The following is a 15215-nucleotide window of genomic DNA, read 5'->3' as shown; positions in this document are numbered from 1 at the left end:
GGGGGGATACAGGATGGGGAAGGGGTGACTGCCAGGAGCACACACAGGGAGCGCGGGCACCATGATGTGCTCTGGGGATTTGTATTTAGCTCTTTCCGTGCAGCCAGCTGGCGGGAGCCGGTTTCTAGGGCAGATCTGAATGCTCTCCCTCGGCCTCAGGCCGCCCAGCTCCTCGGGGCAGGCCCCTGGTAACCGCCCGGCCCGGCCCGGCCCAGGGGCTTGGGCTGCTGTGTCCAAGTGCAACCTCCTCCTCCTCCTCCTCCTCCTCAGGACAGGCCCGGCTAGGGCCCCGAGTCCGGCCTTGCCTTCTGGGCCCTCATGCACACTGGGCCTGGCTGTGACACCTGGGGCAAGTCCCCTCCCCGTGCCTCAGTTTCCCCCACCTTCAACCTGGCCCCAGCCGCCCGGAGTGGGGGGGGATGGTTCTTTGCCCGGTGTTGCTATGGCAATGGGGCGGCCCGGCAGGCGCGGAAGGAAGGAAGGAAGCGAGCCGAGCCGAGCCGGGCGGCCCCTCCCCCCCCGCGCTGCGGCTCGGGCGGCCAGGTGAGGCGGGGCCGGGCCGTGCCGGGCCGGGCCGGGGGAGGAGCCGGCGGGCGGGCGGTGCCAAGCGGCCCGGCCCGGCGCGGCGCCATGCGATCAGCTGGCAGGAAATGGCCCGGCAGGCAGGCGAGAGCGAGCCGGCTGGCAGCCCGCGGCCGGGCCCGGCGTCTCACCCCGGGCCGGGGCCTGCCCGCCCCGCGCCCGCCCTGCCCCGCGTCTAGGGGCCGCGCACCGCGCCGTGCACCGCGCCGCCGGGTAAGTGGGGCCGGGCCGGGCTGCCCGCCCCGCCGTCGTAGCGCGGGCGCCTCCTCCCCAGCAGCCCCCGGCCGGCTGCGGCTGCCCGGCCCCCGGGGCGGCGGGGGGGAGGCGAGAGCCCGGGGGCTGGTCTGGGGGGGCCCCGGGGCCGTGTTGGCGGAGGGGGGGGGGCGCTCCTTGCTGCACGGCCCAGCCCTCTGCTGTCCCCCCCCCAGCACCTGCTGGCACGGGGGGGGAACCCGCCTGCCCAGTTGGCCCCACTCCTCTTCCCGACCCCTCTGCGTAGCGCTGGGTCTGGGGGGGGCAGGGGGCTGTGCCCTGCCCTGCCCGGGTCGGTGCCCACCGATGGGGCGGAGGTGCTGTGCTCCCGGCAGGTCCCTGCCTCGGCTCTGTAAATCCAGCCCTTCTCCCTCGCCCTCCCTGTGCTGACGAGCCCTTGGCCCCGCCGGATCGGCCGCATGCAGGGACCGGTGCAGTGCGGGTCCCCGTGCAGCACCCGGTGTGCAGGATGCAGGATGGGGCGAGCTGCCGCACTCAGAACTCCGACCCCGGGACCTCCCATCTCTGATGTACGTGCTTGAGCACAGGGCCTGTCAGGATGTGGGTTCGAGCTCATCTGCCTGGGCCCTGGGAGGATTGGGCGCATTCTCCCCTCCGCCAGCAGACGTGTGGGCTGCAGTGCAAACTCTGCCGTCCCTCTCATTGTCTTGGCTTTGCACATGTGCACTGAACGTGGGCTGTACCTGGGGACTGGGGCAGAGGAATCCTTGCAGGAACAATGTGCTGCGTGTGGAGAGAGGGTTGCTCCAGATCGGCACCTGCCTCCTTTCTTTCTTTGGATCCCTTCGCTGCCTGGTGTAGCTGGAACAGCATTCTGGGGTTTCCTTGAAATGCTGCCTAGACGAGGGGCAGCCAGACTGTGGCCTGGGGACTGAATGCAGCTTTGAGGCCTGTGACAGTCTTGTCCTCACTACAGAGATGTGGTGTGTGGAGACGACAAGTCCCGCCACTCGGCCCTCTATCTTCATCTGAGCCCGCTTCATCTAGAAGGTGAGGGTGACTGCGGTGGGATTCATCTTGTGGGTGTGTGGTGCGGCGTGTGGGCTTCTGGCAGGGTGTCAGCAAGGCCCTCAAATGGGCAGGATATTGCCAGCGTCAGCCGGTTATACCCCAACTTACTTCTGGGAAGGGTCTTTCATTCAGGCTGTGTCCCAAACCGCTTTAAAGGGTTAATTGAAATAGGTGTGGTCAGAATCTGGGGAAGTCAAGGAGGAAGCTGCTGCTAGATGCCTAGGAAAGTGAGGCAGGGAGACAGGAGGTGGGTAAAGTCAGCAGGAGCAAGTCTGTGGAGAGCTTTTGAAAAGAGGACAGGTAGGTACTGGATCTTGAGATGAATGAGACGGTGGGAGCAGTGTGAATGTAAGGCTGGGACCGGGAGGCCTGAGTGCTCTTCCTGGTTTGGGTTTCCTCTGTGACCTGAAATGAGACAGTCAAAAAATGGTGTAACTCTAATCTTTGCTTCCCCTCTGTCTGCTCCATTGTGAGAGTCATCGGTGAGTTTGTAAAGTGCTATGCAAGATGCCAAGGGTCCCCTCTGCTGGCAGAGAGCTGGCCCACTGAAGAAGGGGCAGATAGTCAAGACAGACAGAGAGAAGGGGCAGGAGGCACATAGACCGCACCAGTGAGTGGCAGGGAAGAGGCGGGGCACGGGGGAGGCTCTAATTCAGCACCCTGGCCTGGAAGAAGGAGGGTGTCCTGGGTCACGGGAGGTGCGTGGTCAGGTGGGGTGGGACGTGGGACAGCCAGGACAACCTCTGGGGGAAAAGGGGGGAGAAGGTCCTTGGTGTGGAACCCTTTGCTGAGGTTGAAGAGAATCAGGAAGGAAAAAGAGCCTTTCTCTGCTGGAAGGAGGGGGCTGTTAACTAGCGTGGGGAGAGCAGCGACCTCTGTGCTGTGGGCACAGAGGACCCAGACGGGGAGAGACTGTCCGGGTGAATGGGGGAGGGGCAGGCAGGTATTCTGCAGCGATCAAGGAGAAATCTTGGCTGTTCACTCTGGGTCCTGGAGCTTGGTGCTTGCAGCTGACCCCTGGTCCTGTGTCCCTGGCACACGGCTGCTTTACAGAGCGAGCGGACGGCATTGAGGCAGAGGTAGAAGTTCTGCTACAATCCTGCTGGAGTCTCATGTCTCATGGCCAGGGCCCCCACATGGGGGGGAAGGGTATGCTTTACTGGGGCCCGGAGGCCCTGGGGGGGCCCGGCCCAGCCCAGTCTGCAACCCCCATTACCATGAGGAAAAAATTGTTCATGGCTCATGAGATTGTATGTCTGGGATGAGGGATTGTGGTATGTGTGGGAGGGGGCCTGTGTTACAAGTTTGTACTGGGCCCAAAAAAATTATGCTTGGGCCCTGCTCATGGCAGCCTGGGATCTGCCCCGTGCTGGGCAGGAGGACGCCTCTGCTCTAGATAACACTTCTCAGCCCTGATCCAGAGAAAAGCTTTGTACTTTGCTTCCTGCTGCCTCCCCCACAGTGGAACCGCTCTAACTAAACAAAGCCCTGCAGGCAGAGAGTGGAGAGCTGCCAGTGGGGGAGACAGAGCCACTGACACAGAGGGAGATGGGATGTAGGGCTGGGGAGCTGGCTGGGGGAGCTCTGCTGTGGCAGGCGAGGGAAGCCTGCTTTAAGGTGACCTGTCCAAGGCTAACCTGGGTCTCGCATGTGGTTGTTAGGCAGGGAAAATCAATTCCAGATGCTTCTGCAGCTAATCCTGGTTAGCCGTGTGTCCTCTCCCCGAAAGGTGGGGTGCAGCGGGTGGAAGGGTGCCAGAAGAGAAGGCCAGCAAAGGGGATGAACTGGAAGGCTAAACCCTGCAGTTCGTCTGCCATTCATAAGGAACCTGAGGCATGGGGAGCTAGAGACTTCCAGCGTCCGCCTCAGACTATATGTGCCCATCGGTCCACGTACCCAGGGTGTGTAAGTGCAGGGCAGCAGCTTACTTAGTGGGCAGAAGTTGTTTTTGATTGTTCAGGGTTCCCAGACAAGAGGGTTTTCCCCAGCATGCACCAAGGGTGAACCGCATCTGTGAACCACGGGGTGGGGTTTGTAACTTGAGCAAACGTAGGCTTGGGTTTGCTACTGCCCGCGGAAGGTTTAACAGCTGAACTGAAAGGAGCTTGCCCAATCCATTGTGCGGCTCCCCAAGCTAAATGTTCATTGAAAGAAATCACATCTCTAGCTCTTGCAGTTGTGACATTATCCTTGAGCGTAACCCATGCAGGGGTTGCCATCCTGAATCTGCAGATAGCCTGGAATGGTGGGTGAGTTTCAGCTGTGCTCTGGTCTTTTTACATTGCCCCAGCAGTGTCCAGGAGGTGAATATGGCCTCTGGGAACTACCCCTGTGCAGGGGGATTCGCTGGACAGCACAGAGCTGCTGCATGTGCTCTTCGCTGCATCCCTGGAAGAAGGAAATTGAGAACCCAGCTGGAAAGCACTGCATTCCAGCTATTCTTAGCTTGTGGACGACCGCTGCGGGGCCACTGCAGATGGATTATAAGTTAGAGCAGCCTGGATGCAGCTCAACTTTACACCAGGACTGGGCAGACCAAAAATGCACAAAGGTGACTTAAGGAGCCAGAATGGAGCAATGGAAAATTGACTCTTAGAGAAGCAATAACTTCCTCTGTTCCTCTCATGTCACTGTCGTTAACTGTTCACTGCTCAACCTTTCAGTGGAAACATTCAGTTCATGTGCTTCTCTCACAGTACCAATCTGCCTTCCACGCGTACAAAGGCCGTGCTGTCCCCTGCCCAGCTGTCAAAACCTCTAGCCCCACCCTACCCTCTGACAGCTTGGGGAAGGCGATGATTCATTGTTGATACAAAGGTCTGCAGCACGCTGACAGCTTAAGGGTGGGGTGAAATACACTGAATTCAGCCCCCAGTCAATAGTGTTCAACCTTTACACCCAAATCTGTTACTTCAAAAAGGTCAAGGGGCCATAATCAGCAATGGGGCAGATTCTCTGCCTGTTCTACTCCCATTGTGCCATTCAGACAGCATAAAGGGAACAAAAACCACCCTCAAGTCTCCTGCTGAGGCTTCAACGGGGTGTGGGAGAGACCCCTGCAGGCATGGAACTGTGTAGACAGTCACAGGTCAGGGCAACTGCACTGGTATTCCCCCTCCGTGGTCCAGCAAGGGCATCACGGTAGGCTCCCAGCTCTTCAGCCATCACCTCGTGGGTGGAGACCTGCATCTCTCTTCCCCGAAGGGGTTTTTCCAGGCTGTCCAGTTCCCTGCCTACACTGGGACTTCCCCAGCTAATCAGCCCACTTAAGCAGGCCTGGTTCGCTTGCTCTTGGCGAGCGGTGAAGAGCATAGCTGGACACAGTGGCAGTTTACCACACAGCTCTTTCTAAGCAAGCACATTTATTCTAAAGGGAAAGCACCACAGAAAAAAAAATCTTAAAACAATAAGAGAATCTACGTGCATGCTGCTAAGCTTACCAGGGATCAACCCAACCCCAGCCTTGGGAACCGGCAGGAGTCAGTCCTTCCAATCCCAGCTGGCGGTTTTTCTGGGGTAACAAGTTCATAACACGTTTTGCTCAGAACAAGAACACCCATGAATCTGAGTCCCTCCTTTATCCAGTTTGGGTCTCTGATCTTGTTCTCATATAACAGGTGATCAGCAGACAAAGGTCCCTTCTTCAAACGGGTGCGTAGCCAAAGAGGGCACAGCCACATACGCCGCCTCCTGGAGATTTCCTGGGAAACCCACTTAACGTTAGAAGTTCATTCTTGACTGGCACCTTGCTTCAAATAGTCGTTTGCTGCTCCTAACACTTCCCAGGTTTTATGTCAGTCATGTCTTCCCCCTGCTCCCTCAGGTCGCTACAGACAGTCCCACAATAATACATAAACATTTGCATTTTTAATACTAAGAACTCCCAAGACAGCTAAATGTAATTCAGTAAGATTTGTCCAGGAAGTTGCTAGAGACTGCCATATCTGTCACAGACAGCGCCTACACTTCCTTCCCCACAACCGTGGTGAGGGAGAGAAGTGGCTGGTACGCACTCTACTTCTGTTATCCCCAGCTGGAGCCTGATCCCTAGGGAACTGTTGTCTGCTGGTACAAGTTAGAGCGGCCCTCGGAGTGCTCTAACCTTGGCTAGGCAGTGAATCACAGCTGCTGGCGAACGCTCCTTGTGGAGGGGCTTCAGAGGGAACTCTGCAAAGGCTCATGAGAAACAGGCAAGGCCCTGGCTCTTGGGCCTCCTGTGCACCTAAAACTTTGGTTGACTTGGCTGCGTTGCTCAAGAGTGTGAAGAATTGTAGTTAAGCTGACCCGAGCCTCGGTATAGACATTGCTAGGCCAAATTCTGCAACCTAGCTACTGCCTCTTAAGGGGATAGATTTAGTACAGCGGCAGGGAAACCCCTTCCATCTCTGCTGTCTGCGATTCAGCACTGCAGCTGTGCCACTGGGGTGCTTCTAGCTAGACACAGCCTCAGTTGTGTTAGGTGAGAGCCCCGTAGCACCCTTTTGAGGCCGGTAGATAGGGCACTGGCCTCAGAGCTAGAGCGCTGGCTCCAGCTCCTGACGTACTCTGTGATCTTGGCCAAGTCGCTCCTCTTTGCCTCGGTTTCTCCTACTGGTAAAATGGAGGCCTAGACATCTCTGCAGAGCACAGGAGGAGGTCGGTGCCAAGCCCAGGGAAGCATGAAGGGTGTTGCTACTTCCATGGGAATGGACTGATGAAACGAATACTTGCTGACAAAAAGTGGCTGTGATACTGAATGGTTCCCTGCATGGACTTGTAGATGGACTGAATCCTTCCCGGCTGGCTGTGTTACGCTCCTGTTTCGTTCCTCTCTTCCGAGTGATCCCCTGGGATGTTCTGAGCTCTGTGTGGGGATTGCGTACATTCAGCTGATCCTGCCCTGGCCCCAACATTAGCTGACCTCCTCTTGTGGCTCAAAGGAGCAAGGGTGAGTGCAGGTGTTGAGGGGACGCTCACTCTCACAGGGATGTTGTAAGGAGTGCCACGTACCCCACCCACCCAAGGCGTTGTGCACACGTGCCGGCTGGCTCTTGTTCCTTGGCACAGACGGATGCCCTCCTTTGAACAGAGCCTTGCTTCTCTCCCTGAGGCCTGGCTCCTGCACAATAAGCAGCTGTAATGCCCAGTCTCCTCAGCTGCCTTTGGGCACGGCGAGGCTGAGACTAGTAAAAGAGCTCTGGTAAGATGTGACAGCAGCGGAGGGCGGGCATAGGGGCAGATCCCTTTTCATTCAGGTTCCTTTCCCAGGGTTCCTGGAAGGTCGGTCTGAGAAGCAGTTCGCACAGGAAGAAGTCCCTAACACCTGAAATCTTCTGCCCGCCAACTCTTCAGCTGGTCCGGAGACCCACAGTCAGCCTGGCGTGAGGTGCTGCAAGGACCTGAACCCCATTCTAGCATCCCTGACTCACCCCTCCGCTCCTCCCCCAGGCTGGTCACCCAGTTATCTAGTGGTGCTGGCTGTGAAATCTTCATTTAGAGGTGGTTGTGGGGGAGGCCCGAATGTGTGTGGTCTAACCCCTCCCCCAAATGATCCAGTGCTTTTAGTTCTCTCCCACTCGCTGGGGGCCGTGCGGTGAGGGACGTGTGTTCGGGCAGCACGGGGTTACGTGTGCGTTCCAGCTGGACCCAAGGGCAGATTCGCGAGTGCTCTGACCCACCTCTGCAGGGAGTTGGGCCCGTGTCTAGGCGTGCTGGGTAAATCTCCAGAGAGCTGAGGGTGGGGTGTGTGTGCAGGAGGTCAGGCCGATAAGGTGAGCCGGCAGGCAGCCTTGAGGGCTGTTTCCTCCCTGCTCCACCCCCAGCGCCTTATCTCTCCAGTTCTTAATCCTGGCAAGGCTCCTGCCCATGGAGCCAGCTGCTCTTGGTCTGAAGAGAACGAGCCAAGAAGGCAGTGGCCTGCCCTGCCTTTCTCTCCTGTTGCTGGGGGAAGCCTGGTTCCTCCGAACAAGGGGGATTTGGAGGGGCCTGGCATGACCCCTCCTCTTTCTGCCTGGCTTGGTGCCATCTGGAGTTTAAGGCATCACCCTGGCAATGCTGGTGAGGCTGTGCACACTGGCTGATGGCATGAGCGGGTGATGACTCCAGGAGGAGAGTGAGACTTGCACAGGCCCTGAGGCTGCAGGGACACCCCGGACAGGTGCACGCCCGGTGCTGGTACTTTGTGTTTTGTGTTTGTGGGGTTTGTGAGAGAGGCTGTTCAGAGAGGCAGAGCTCAGAGCTGGTGGCCAGGACTCCGGGGTTCTATTCCCAGCTCAGCCACCGACTTGCTTTGTGATCTTGGTCAAGCCACTTAAACTCTGGAAGCCTGTTTCCCAGCTGTAGCAAGGGCTGACTGGGGTGTGTGGGGGGGTGTGAAGTAGTTAATTCTGGCAGAGTGCTTTGAGGCTGTAAAGTGCTTAGCATGAGGATTCCCCGCCCCTGCTAGCAGTTCCCTAGGGCACACGGCTGTGTGGTGGGTGGCTTCTGTCAGGCAGGGGAAGAGGTGTGGGCAGGAGGGGACAGGGATGTGTCTGGTTGTCCAGTAGGGGAGGTAGTTCAGACCCTATGAATATGGATCACCCTTTCCCCTGACCCTCTATGGATGGGGCCACAGGAGAGTCCCAGGGGCAGGGCTGCTGTAATCTCAGGGCTGGATGGAAGGGTTGTCTGTTCTGTGGCAAACTAGTGGGAAATGCCCGTCTGCTCTCTCCCGGTTCCCTTGCAGCTCTGAGCCACTCAGTGTGTGCGCGCCTTTCCTCCGCCCTGGGGGCACAGGCCTGCTTCCTTCCAGTGTTCTGCTCCCCTGGGAGGGTCCCTGCCCAAGAGGAGAGCTCCCCAGGAGAGCAGCCCGGGGGCCAGCCAGCCACGGACCCTGGAGGTGAATCAGTGTCCTTGTGAGTCGGCTGGGCACCCAGCCTACCCGAGAGCTGAGCCTGTCTCTTGCACTGCAGCTTCTGTGGGGCAGCTGGGCTGGATCCTCCCCAGTAACCTTCACCTGAACGTCGAAGGGGTGGGAGGATGGAAAAAGCAATGATTGATCAGTTGTGCCAAGGCAGCTGATCGCTTGTGTCAAGTGAATGCCACGCGGAGGGAGGCCCGGGGCCTGGGGACAGGGGAACAGCAGCTCCAAATAGAGCTCAGTGCTCCTGGGCATCTGACATGCGGCTCCTGGGGAGGCTGCAGGCCCCGTCCAGAAGTGCAAGGAGGCCCCAGGGTGGGCTGCCTTCTCCGCCAGGCAATCCTGCGCTGCTCTTGGGCACAGGCTGTTTTATTTCTGCCTCTGAAATCTGATCCGCAGTAGGTCTGTTTATGCCATTCAGCCTGCACAGCCCGGCTGGTCCCCGGGTTGCCAGGCCGGTCCCATCTGGGAATGACTCAAGGGGTCACCAGAAAATCCACCCAGGGGAATGACTGGAGCAAAAACGCCATGTGGTTTATGGCTCTCCCCCCAGTGTGGTACGTGGGAGCCCTGCCCCTGGGTTCTGCCCCCAGATACACTCTCTCGATCACCTTTTCCTGTTGAGGCCAGCCCCTTCTCTGCCCAGCACAGAGCCATGGTGCTGAGCACCCTGGACCCGTCTGTGTGATGGTGCCAACCTGCTTATCTCCTCCCCCCGACTTGCCTCCTGTGTTGGCTGGCAGAGGAGGTAACTTCTTTGTGGCCTCCCTGCAAATGCCCGGTTGGTGAGACCTGCTGTGTGCACCTGCCTGTCAGTGGTGGAGGCCCGGGACTGACCAGAGATGGGGATGTGATGTGGGTGGCATGTGGGTTCCTGTCCCCTGCTCGCCAAGTCCTGCCACTTGGCACAGCGAGTCCTAGCTGTTCCCCTGACTCAGTAACACCTGCTGGTGACTAACAGCCCAGCCCATCCGGACCCAGGTCTAACCAGCCCAAATGGATGGGGAGCAGATGGAGGCAGGGCCAGGGGCTGTCTGGAAGGACAGTACTTGCAGCTTCCCTGCCAGCCTGTAGTTCTCTTGGGCTGCCTGGTCCTGAACATGTCCCTTGTTTGCTCCTCCATGTCCTTCTGCAGCTCCCCTAGGTCTGGCCACTGCCTGCTCTGTCCTCAGAAGCGGCTTAGCCACCGAACGTCTCCCCCAGCACCAGTGCCTAACGTCTCGCTCTCCTTCGGCTCCAGTCCGTAAGTGCATGTGTCTTACCCGAATGTCCCCACCTCGCCTGAGTAGCCACACCTGGTAAAGCAGGCTCCGCATGGGCTCCCCAGGCCACAGACACCAGCAGAGCTGACCTGTGGCTGCGTCTGCATCCCTGCCCTGCAGGCCAATGGCTGATGGAGCGTTCCCCAAACCCCCTCCTCCCAAAGCCTGCCACGTGGCCTGGGGGCTCCAAAACAGCTGGTCTGTGGTCTGCAGAGCGTGCGGCTACCCACTCTCGTTGCAGCCCCGTGCGCAGCGGAACGGCACTGGTCCGCGTCGGGCTCCCACAGTCAAGGAATGGTGGCCAGTCTGGCCCCATGCTCCCTTCACATCACTGCTCTCACCCCTTTCCTTTCTGGGCATCTCCCAATCCCTGCTGCTCGATCGTCTCTGTAGCTTGGCCTTCTCCCCTGCCGTCGCTACTCCAGGAGCTCTGCTTCCTCTCCTCCCCTCAGCCGCCTTGCTGTGACATCTGGCTGTTACCCAACCCTCCTTCTGGGCACCAGTTGCATTACTTGGGTGACTTGGTTACAACACTTGAGTCTGGTCCTGTGGTTTCAGCCAGGAGCCCCTGAGTGCGGGCCCAGCTCTGCTGCTGAATCTCTGTGGGACCTGGGGCAAGTCGCTGGATTCCTGGCTCCTGCAGAGACTTTTTCGAGGCAGTTGTGGGCTCTGTCTGAGCTCATTTGCTGTTTATCACGCCCTGGAGGTGGCGGGAATCCCCTTCCCCTGTGATTTGGGTGACATCAGGCTAAAAGCATTTTGGGGCCCCGCTGCCCGCTCAGCGCGCGTGGCTGAGATGTGTGAGCTTTTCGTGTTCCTGCGAAAGCCACGAGGTGGGCCTGGATTGCAGCTGCAAAGCGGAGAAGATGCAAGAGCTAAGGCCTGGTGTGGAGCCATCCCGCCTGGCACGGCACCTGTCCGCAGTGCAGCCCGCCCAGCTGGCACAGCCGCAGCCTGCACCCGGCCTCGGCTGGCGCGTGGGTCGTGGAGACGACGGGTCCCCATGTGCGCCCTGGAGCTGCAACTCCTCGTTACCTGGGAGGGCAACGCCAGCCTGGCCCGTTCTCTGTGAACCAGGGCCCTGGGGTTCCTGGCGAGCCCCTCGGTTCACCACTCCTGGCGTACGCTCGGTTTCTGGCATCGGCCTGGGAGAAAGCCGCAGCTGCCGCTCTGATCCCTGGGGGCTACGGCAGCATGTGCGTGGAAGCCATGTCAGGTCCCCAGTGTGCGGGTCCCTGCTCTGGTCTAATGGGGTATGGAGATGGCAATGGCAGGCTGGAGGCTGGCTGTAGAGCCCGCTCAGTGCCAGCCCATTAACCTCTTGCCCCACGCCCTATGAAACTCGCTGCCGGGGCAGCTGCTGGGGGTTAGCTAGCGCCACAGGGGCTGAGCATCTGGGCCACAGCATTGCCAGCTCTGGTGCCCTGCTTCACAGCAGCGGTCCCAGGCTCTTGTGCTACTGCCAGGCGGGGGGCCCTCGCTGCACCATGTCCTCCCCCACAGAAGGGCCGCTGCAGCTGTGGATTTCCTTTTAGCCAGTGTCCCGCTGGCCGGTGTGAGGTGCCGTCGCTCATGGCAGGGGGTGTTCTCTCCCAGAGAGACTGCAGGGAGGGGGGACGACACACCATCCTCACTGCCTTCCAGTGCATTCTGCCGTAGCAGATGTATAGACAGCTGGCCACGTCCAGGGTGGCTGTGGTCATATGTGGGCCAGGCCCCACCCCTGGAGCCCAGATTCCTGGCATCCCAGCCTCGCAGCTTTGGTCGCAGTTGGAGTCAGGCTGTCCAAATCTCAGCAGGCAGGGCGGGTGCCCCATCTGTAAGGCAGGCTGCGGGGTGGATGGGGTGTTGGGGTCCCACAGAGGCTCTGGTAGCTGCTGCAGCCTTCTCTGCAGGGTGCAGCTTTGTAATGCAGAGCTAGTGGCCAGAGCACAGGCATCCGGGGCCTTTCGCTGAGGACTCGGAGTACGTCTACGCTGCAATTAAAAACCATGCCAGCCGGCTCAGGCTAAGGGGCTGTTTAATCGCAGGGCAGCTGTTGGGGCTGGAGCTCTGGGACCTTCCCACCTCGCAGGATCCTAGAGGCCAGGCTCCAGCCTGAGCCCCTAAGGGTACGTCTGCACTGCAATAAAAACCTGCGGCCCCGAGTCCTGGAGCCTGGGTCAATTGACTCGGGCGGCAGCGGGGCTGTAGGATTGCAGTGTGGGTGTTTGGGCTCGGGCAGGAGCCCGGTCTCTGAAACCCCACGAGAGGGGTGAGTCTCGGAGTCCAGGCCCCAGCCCCAGCTTGAACAGCTGCCTGAGCCCCGTGATCCAGAGTCAGCTGACCTGGGCCAGCCGCAGCCACACTGCCGGTCTTTGATTGCGGTGTGGAGGTGCCCTGCCGGTAAAAGGAAGCGTGTTGCAATGGTACGGATTGCTGTTGCAATGGCTGGATAGAGAATGCCGGTTGTCCTTGTTGCCCTGCTGGCTTTGCCCGGCTCCTGAGTCCAGGGCCCAGGTTTGATTCCTGGTTCAGGTCCCTGGCACCACATGCACACACGGTGAGGCCTGGGCCATTCTGTCTCAGCCCCCTGAGCTAGGAGCAGCGTTCATGGGCCCTGAGCCATGGCTGGCAAAAGATGGGGATTCCCGTGACTCCTCTGGATCGGCTTGTGCCCAGGGTGGGTACTCCTTGGCAGGTGCTGTGCTGGACGGAGTGTGTGCAGTGGGGGCCTGGAGGAAGGGCTGTCCTTAGGGGGGCGCAGGGCCCGGGACAAAGCTCTGGGCCCTGGAGGCAGCTGCCCGCCTCCCGCCCACTCCCTGCTCCCAGCTGGGAGGCAGGTTGCAGCCGGCCGGTCCCAGCACAAAGCGCGGGGCCCTCCAGGGCGTGGGGCGGTCGCTCCGATTTGCCCTACCCTAGGGATGGCTCTGCTTGGAGGATGGGTGTCTCGGGCAGGGCAGTCTGTGGGTGTGGCTGGAGCTGGAAGGGCCAAGGGAGGGTGGCTGTGTGTGGACGGAGAGGTGGTTGAGTGTGAGTCGGGAGCATGTCAGGCGGCTGGCAGGGTGCAGAGGGAATGTGGGGCAGTGGGGCCTGTGGCTCGTAGAGGAGGTCTGAGCAGTGTGTGTGTGTGTGGGGGGCACAGTGAGCAGAGGGAAGGTGTGTGTGTAAATGGGGCAGGGTCTGGCATTATGGAGGCAGGGGCAGGGAGCGTTTCTAGGGAGGGCCTGGCTATGGTGTGGGGATAGGCCAGGGAGGAGGCGCAGGAGGGGGCAGGTGTTGGGGGAGCGCAGGGGAAGGGAGCAGAGGGTGTTGCTGCGGGGTGGGCGGGCGGGCAGGGAGTGAGCCGGGCCAGGGGCTGGGCCTGGCAGTGGGGTTAGCAGGTCTCAAGGCCTGTGGGGAGGATGCTGGGCCTGACCCTGTGGTTGTGTTGCTGGTGGCCCGGGGAGTCAGGGAAAGGTCTGGGGTAGTGGGCAGAGGGGACTTTGTTATTGGGAGCTCTTCAGAGCAGGTACTGACACCTTTCCCGTCAGCGCCCAGCCCGATGGGACACTCGTGCTGACTGGGGCCTTCGGGAGCGTCTGCACGACTCACACGGGTTGGATGATTTGTGTAATGGTAGCACCCAGGAGCCCCGGTCTCAGATCAGGGCCCCCCTGGGCCAGGTGCTGTACAGACAGAACGTGAGAACAGCCAGGCTGGCTCAGCCCAGCGTTCTGTCTGCCAACAGTGGCCAATGCCAGGTGCTCCAGAGGGAACAAACTGAACAAGCAGTCGTCAAGGGATCCATCCCGTCGCCTGCTCCTGGCAAACGGAGGCTAGGGCCGCTTCCGAGCACGCGTTTGCATCCCTGCCCGTCCTGGCTGATGACCAGCTCTTCGGCAAGGCTGGTCTGGCTAGTTGTGATGTCACCTGTGTGTGTGTGACCCTGCGGACGTTGCAGGGGCAGTAGGTGTGGAACAGAGCAGACCGCTCAGTCGTCTGGCAGTTGGAGTTACTGGCTGCTCCAGCCGAAGCCCACACAGAGCAGCTGCAGGACTGGAGCGGAGCTGCTGGCATGTCTGGGCGGGCACCGTAAGGATCATGGAGCTGAGAGAGGACGTTGGGGGTGGAATAGTGGGTGTGGGGGTGTTCCCCTTGTGACCAGCTGTTGCCCTTGGCCCGCATCTCCTTCTCTAACACGCGCTCTGCTTGGCTTGGGGCGGGAACCCTGTGCAGCTCCATCGCCCCTGAGTCTGGGAAGGTTTCACTCGGCAAGTGAATGGCTGGTTGTTGCCCATGGGGATAAGTGGCAAGAACGGAGACACAGAGCGTCCTGCTGTCTCTGCAGTGATTTGCAGAGGTTCTGCTGAGCAGCAGGGAGAGTCACGCCCCCCCCCCCCCCCACCTTCCCCTCTACTGCCTCGGCAGCCGCCTCCTCTTTGTTTTCTGCAGGAGCCTCCATCCCTTTTCAGTTCCGCTCAGAAGCTGACCAGAAAGCCCCGGGTGTGTGGAAAGAGAGTGAGAGTGGGGAGCCGGGCAGGGCTGGCTGTCTCCTATGAGGCCAGCATGTCTCCCTGCCCCCTCCCACCTTCTGCTCCTCCGCGGAGCTGGGCTGCGGCTTGCTTGTCACCTTTGAGAAATGCTGTTGAAAGTGAAATGACGTCTGCACCTCGCCACTAGTGGAGTGAATTGGGAAGGCCTCAGCTAGTCCCTGTTGGATGCCGTTCAGATCCCAAAACCTCTGCCGTCCGTCACCATTCTGTACCGTTGTCAGTCTGCAGAGGAGAGGCTCAGGACTGGAATAGCTGGGGCTGGGGGGGGGGGGCTGCAGGTCAGGCCGAAGGAGCTGTATAGAGTCTGGGCCTGAACTGGCATAGCAATAGGGGCTGCAGGTCAGGAGCAAAGGGCATGGGCAGGCTGTGTGCAGGAGGCTGCCTAGCTCCCGCCTGCACTGTGCCTGGCTCGGCTCAGTGCATCTGATTTCTCACTTTCACCAGCACTAAATTCCTCAGCTGGATTCCGGGCTCAGCTCTCCTGAAAGGATCCAATTATTTCCAAGCTTTCAGCATCTCCATTTGCTGCCCATATTTTCAGTGCTAGTGTCTGCGCCGGCTGGAATCCTGAGTGATTAACGTGGCTGTGACATGCCTCCTAGGGGTGTTATCTTCGCTTGCTGTCCCCCACGGCCCCCCTTCCTCCTCCAGCAGAAAGAGAGCGAGCTAGCGAGCGAGCGCGAGACAGGAAGACGG

General features: G+C 59.9%; 1 protein-coding gene across 3 annotated transcripts in view; it reads left to right on the top strand.

The window, feature by feature from the left end:
* ATOSB (atos homolog B) overlaps positions 1 to 15215 on the top strand; it is a 73062-nt gene that overhangs the window by 30291 nt on the left and 27556 nt on the right. The window contains exon 1 of one of the 3 annotated variants that reach the window (XM_067543561.1): positions 381 to 543. The exons of 1 other annotated variant lie outside the window; for it this stretch is intronic. The gene's annotated coding sequence lies outside the window, so the exon portion shown is untranslated. Of the gene's footprint in view, positions 1 to 380; positions 544 to 650; positions 796 to 15215 lie in introns of those variants that run through there. One more of the 3 variants, XM_067543559.1, reaches the window with a different exon arrangement.

The sequence above is a fragment of the Emydura macquarii genome, unplaced genomic scaffold (genome assembly GCF_026122565.2).
Source record: "Emydura macquarii macquarii isolate MOO-44397 ecotype Brisbane River unplaced genomic scaffold, CSIRO-AGI_Emac_v2 contig_915, whole genome shotgun sequence".
Taxonomy (NCBI): domain Eukaryota; kingdom Metazoa; phylum Chordata; order Testudines; family Chelidae; genus Emydura; species Emydura macquarii.
This window is presented reverse-complemented; position numbering and strand designations above follow the sequence as displayed.